Genomic DNA, 6,000 nt, shown 5'->3' on the forward strand with positions numbered 1-6,000 from the left:
ATTAATAAATTACTATAATTTTCATGAGTTCACAATTTTGTAAAATCTTTTTTTTTTTTATTAAAAGTGTTCATTGAGAAAATCCTGGAACCCAAAAAAAATATTTGTTCATATTTCTACACATTCCTTGGGCAACACCTATATTCGAGATAAGTAACCATGTTGACTTAGGAATCAATAGTAATACATATGATCTGTATTGTATTTAATTCATTTAGTAAATACTTGTTGAGCTCCAACTAAGTGCCAAAAAATGCTTACTGAGAACAGTGAAGAGGGGTATATTTTATAAGAATATATTTTCTGAAGAAATGACATTTAATCTGAGGTTTGGTATAGTAAAAGGTAAATAATACAAGGATCTGTAGAGAAATTATTTCAGATAGAAGAAACAGAAAATGCAAATAGCCAGAAAATTGCATAAGGGTGATCAATGTGGCTAGAGAAAAATCATTTTGTGGTCTGAACATCAGCATATCACATTGGACTGATACATCCCTATGATCAACATTTTTTTTTTCCCCTGAGAAAGAAGGAAAACCATTAGGATATTTTGAACTGTACAGTTTGATGATCTGATTTGTATTTTCAAATGATAACTTTATTTCTTGAATAGAAATACTGTGGAGAGGGGCAAGAGTGGGAAAAAAGAGACCTGCTAGAGATTCAACATGGGATTCAACTTTGACTTTGAAAAGACTGGTAAACTCTAAATCACTGATGAAAGGCAGGCCTGAAAAAAAAAAAAGCTTGTTAATTTAGATGATAGATGTAAGAGAATGAAGAGGAAAAGATAATGTCTTCTAAGGTTTTCTCTGGAGCAGTTAAATTAATCATGTGTCATATTCTGAAAAGTGTAAAATGGGGAAGAAAAAAAGCAGATTTTGTGTCTGTTTATTTTTAAGGGGAGGAGACTCAACAGTGCTGTCCTGGAAACACTAAATTTAGCCAGTCTATTAAACATTCAAGTAGTGATAAGTAAACAGTTAAACTTTTCAAGTCTGGAGTTCAACTTAAAGACAAATGCTGAAACCTTTACAAAACAATGGAGTAGAAGACATAGGGTGGTATGAGCCCACCTAGAGAATGAACACTTAGTAGGCAAGGAGAACAGCTAACAAGTCTCAGATATCCCAGCATTTAAAAGTAAGAAAGAGGAAGATTTAACAATAAAGACAGAGAAGGATTGGCATGTTTTGTATGAGGATCACAAGGAAGGGCTTGTGTGTAAAGTAAAGGAAGAATTTTGGAAAAAGAGGGCAATCAGCTCTGTCAAAAAGTGTCAAAAATCAAATAGAATTGTCATTAAAATTGAAACATAGACATTTTTAAGGTCCCTTGGAGAATAATGTTCACCTTGATGAAGATGGGAGTGTAACTTAAATAGCTTGACATTGAATGGACTTGAGGAAGTGATGACAAAGCATAGATACATAGAGTCATATAAGATATAATACAGTTTTTATACAGAAAAAAAAAACTGTAGATGAAGAAAAGAATATGAGTAAACTAGAAATAACCTAAATTCTTAATAAGTATAGAATGCATAGGGCTTCCCAAGTCACTCAGATGGTAAAGGAGACCGGAGATTGATCCCTGGGTCAAGATGGTCCCCTGGAGAAGGAAATGTCTACCCACTCCAGTATTCTTGCCTGGAGAATTCCATAGAAAGAAGAGCCTGACAGACCACAGTTTATGAGGTTGCAAAGAGTCAGACACAACTAAGTGAGGCACATATGATGCATAGAATTAATATACATATACCATATATACTTAAAGTATGTCTTTAATACTTTGCCAAATAGTTTATATATGATAGGAAAAAATATTGTAGGTGACCTCTAATTCAGAAACATTGGGTGGGGAGATATATTATACTGGGAAGAAAAAGATGAAAGAGATGAAAAGGTTTTGACTGAATTCTAAAAGGTCTCACACTCCAATCTAAAATGTAGATAACAGTTATTACCCTTCATGTTTCTAGATTTCAGGTTGGAGAGAGATTGAAAATAGGGAGCAAAATATCTACCATATACTCAGATCTGTTGGTCCATATCCTTGGAAATGTCCCTGGTTAAATTTAGAATAACCTCCATACTCAGAGGGCAGGGAGAGACCCAAGGAAGAGCCAGACTCCAGAGGGGGCGGTGGCAGGTTTAATAAGCAAGGGAACTTAGTAATGAGGCTTATCTTGGGCACCACAAGAGAACTAGATCTCCATGCCCAAAGTCCAGACTCTTATGAGTTTATATACAGTGCTTAACTGAGCCACCTGGGGCTTCCCTTGTGGCTCAGATAGTAAATCATCTACCTGCAATGTGGGAGACCCAGGTTCAATTCCTGGGTTGGGAAGGTCCCCTGGAGAAGGAAATGGCAATCCACTCCAGCATTATTGCCTAGAAAATCCCAGGGACGGAGGAGCCTGATAGGCTACAGTCCATGGGGTCACAAAGAGTCAGACACGACTGAGCAACTTCACTTACACTTTCACTTTCACTTTCACTGAGTTCAGTTACATACTGTTCAGATGATCTCACAGCTCCCACTGTGGGAAGAGTGGGCGTACATTTCAAGGATGGGGAGGATCTGAGGAGCTTCAAGTTCCCTGGGTCCAGTTTGTAGGTCAACAAGCAGTCGTTCATGTCCTCTTCATGATCTCTTCCAACAAGATCAATATTTTCTATATTGATAATAGCACACATGTGTTATGACGCTAGTAAATTAATCACAATGTTTATAATTTAAATAAATTGTACTGTCTAAAAGATGAATATTTTATTCTAGAGTGCAAATCTTCACTAATTAAAATGAATTTAATCTAATAAGGGTGGCAGTTTCCTCTCTAATCTAATAACTTCACTTATAAATAATCCCATCAGGAGAGACACCCATTAGGAAGTATTTCCTAGTGCAGAACAGAGCTGGAATGACTAAGCTCCCAGTTCTTTTGTCTAAGGTAGGTGTTGTAAGTGGAAACAGTTTGGTACTCCAGCAACTGATTTTCTGAACCTTGCTTTTCAGCATCATGCTAGAAGTTCCAGTGTTCTTTTGTTGTTTGCTTTCCAGACAAGGAGTCAGATGGAAAACTAGAAATCCTTAGCACATACATTCTCTGACATCATCATTATGAGGATCATGATTAGATAAGAAAACGTCATATCTTTCTGCCAATGAATGAGGTCAGGAGGTAAGTTTCCTATCCTGTCTCACACCACTCCATACCCAGTACAGGTGTCTCTCTCCTCCCACACAGAAGTGTTTTACATCTTGAAGATAGCTAAACCAAATAGTTTAGCTAGAAGAGGAGAATGGAATGATTTGTTACTGGATCATTTAGGTCTTTCTAAATCAGCTTTAGGATTTAAGTTGTGGTGAGGCATAATGGAAGGGCTTCCCAGGTGGTTCAGTGGTTAATAATCCACCTACAAATGAAGGAGATGCAAGAGTTAAGTGTTTGATCTTTGGATCAGGAAGATCCCTTGGAGAAGGAAATGACAACCCACTCCAGAATTCTTGCCAGGGAACTGCCATGGATAGAGGAACCTGGCAGGCTACCATCCATGGGATCATATAGAGTCAGACATGACTCAGTAACTAAGCATGCCCACACCAGGAGTAAGGGACAGTTAAGCTAAGTTGTCATGCATTTGATGGAATTAAATGGGTATCATGGGATCACATGATCCATGAGATACTTGATTTAGTACAGGACTTTTGCCCAGGTTGGGCCACTTGATAAGTTAACTTATTGAATTTCTCATATGACCCCTGTTTTGCTAAGAATTTAGTTGCATCTTTCTTTGAGCCAGGGTCCTATTTCTATGCATGTCAGTGTGGTACACTTTAGAAGGCAGTGAGGAAAGAACATCATACACCAGCAGAGCACAGATACCACACTGAAAAAGACATCAAGGGTTAAGTTTCACCAATACAAAAATAGTGAGATTAACACTTGAGCCAAGAAAAGTGTATGTGAAGACAAGAATCACAACATGGTCTCTAGGCCCTGTAGTCCGATCAGCCAATTAACAATGAATTACCAACACTTAATTGTCTGGGACATAGGGAATAGGTCTTGATTGGGGATATAAATTGATGTATTGTCAGCATAAAGGTGTTATTTAAAACCAGGGGAGCCTACAACTGAAAAAGAAATGCCAAAAAAAAAAAAAAAGAATTTAAAATGAACATCCAAACTATGGAAAAGAAATCAGGAAAGTGCTGTAAAAGAAGCCAAAATAAGACTGTAAGAGTTAGTGACTCCTATACTCCTAAGTAGGAGGTGATGGAATTCCAGTTGAACTCTTTTAAATCCTGAAAGATGATGCTGTTAAAATGCTGCAGTCAATATGCCAGCAAATTTGGAAAACTCATCAGTGGCCACAGGACTGGGAAAGGTCAGTTTTCATTCCAATCCCAAAGAAAGGCAATGCCAAAGAATGCTGAAACTACAGCAAAATTGCACTCATCTCACATGCTAGTAAAGTAATGCTCAAAATTCTCCAAGCCAGGCTTCAGTAATACGTGAACCGTGAACTCCCTGATGTTCAAACTGGTTTTTTAAAGGGCAGAGGAACCAGATATCAAATTGCCAACACCCGCTGTATCATCAAATAAGCAGGAGAGTTCCAGACAAACATCTATTTCTGCTTCATTGACTATACCAAAGCCTTTGACTGTGTTGATCACAATAAACCGTGGAAAACTCTGAAAGAGATGGGAATATCAGACCACCTGACCTGTCTCTTGAGAAATCTGTATGCAGGTCGGAAGCAACAGTTAGAACTGGACATGGAACAGCAGACTGGTTCCAAATAGAAAAAAGAGTATGTCAAGGCTGTATTCTGTCACCCTGTTTATTTAATGTATATGCAGAGTACATCATGAGAAACGCTGGGCTGGAGGAAGCACAAGCTAAAATCAAGATTGCTGGGAAAAATATCAATAACCTCAGATATGCAGATGACACCACTCTTATGGCAGAAAGTGAAGAGGAACGAAAAAGCCTCTTGATTACAGTGAAAAAGGAGAGTGAAAAAGTTGGCTGAAAGCTCAACATTCAGAAAATGAAGATCATGGCATCCAGTCCCATCACTTCATGACAAATAGATGGGGAAACAGTGGAAACAGTGTCAGACTTTATTTTGGGGGGGCTACAAAATCACTGCAGATGGTGACTGCAGCCATGGAATTAAAAGATGCTTATTCCTTGGAAGAAAAGTTATGATCAACCTAGATAGCATATTGAAAAGCAGGGACATCGCTTTGCCGACTAATGTCCATCTAGTCAAGGCTATGGTTTTTCATGTAGTCATGTATGGATGTGAGAATTGGACTGTGAAGAAAGCTGAGCACCGAAGAATTGATGCTTTTGAACTGTGGTGTTGGAGAAGACTCTTGAGAGTCCCTCGGACTGCAAGGAGATCCATCCAGTCCATTCTAAAGGAAATCAGCCCTGGGTGTTCTTTGGAAGGAATGATGCTAAAACTGAAACTCCAGTACTTTGGCCACCTCATGCAAAGGTTAACTCATTGGAAAAGACTCTGATGCTGGGAGGGGTTGGGGGCAGGAGGAGAAGGGGACGACAGAGGATGAGATGGCTGGACGGCATCACCAACTCGACGGACGCGAGTTTGAGTGAACTCCGGGAGATGGTGATTGACAGGAAGGCCTGGCATGCTGTGATTCATGGGGTTGCAAGGAGTCGGACACGACTGAGCGACTGAACTGAACTGAACTGACACTCCTAAGAGAAGCTTCCCTTGAAGTTCAGCTGGTAACGAGTCCACCTGCAATGCAGAAGACCCCAGTTTTATTACTGGGTTCCGAAGTTCCCCTGGAGAAGAGATAGCCTACTCAAGCCAGTATTCTTGGTCTTCCCTGGTAGCTCAGCTGGTAAAGAATATGCCTGCAATGCAGGAGACCTGGATTCAATCTCTGAATTTGGAGATCCCCTGGAGAAAGGCATGGTGACTCACTCCAGTATTCTTGCCTAGAGAA

This window comes from Oryx dammah, unplaced genomic scaffold (assembly GCF_014754425.2).
Source record: "Oryx dammah isolate SB20612 unplaced genomic scaffold, SCBI_Odam_1.1 HiC_scaffold_18, whole genome shotgun sequence".
In the NCBI taxonomy this organism is placed as follows: Eukaryota; Metazoa; Chordata; class Mammalia; order Artiodactyla; family Bovidae; genus Oryx; species Oryx dammah.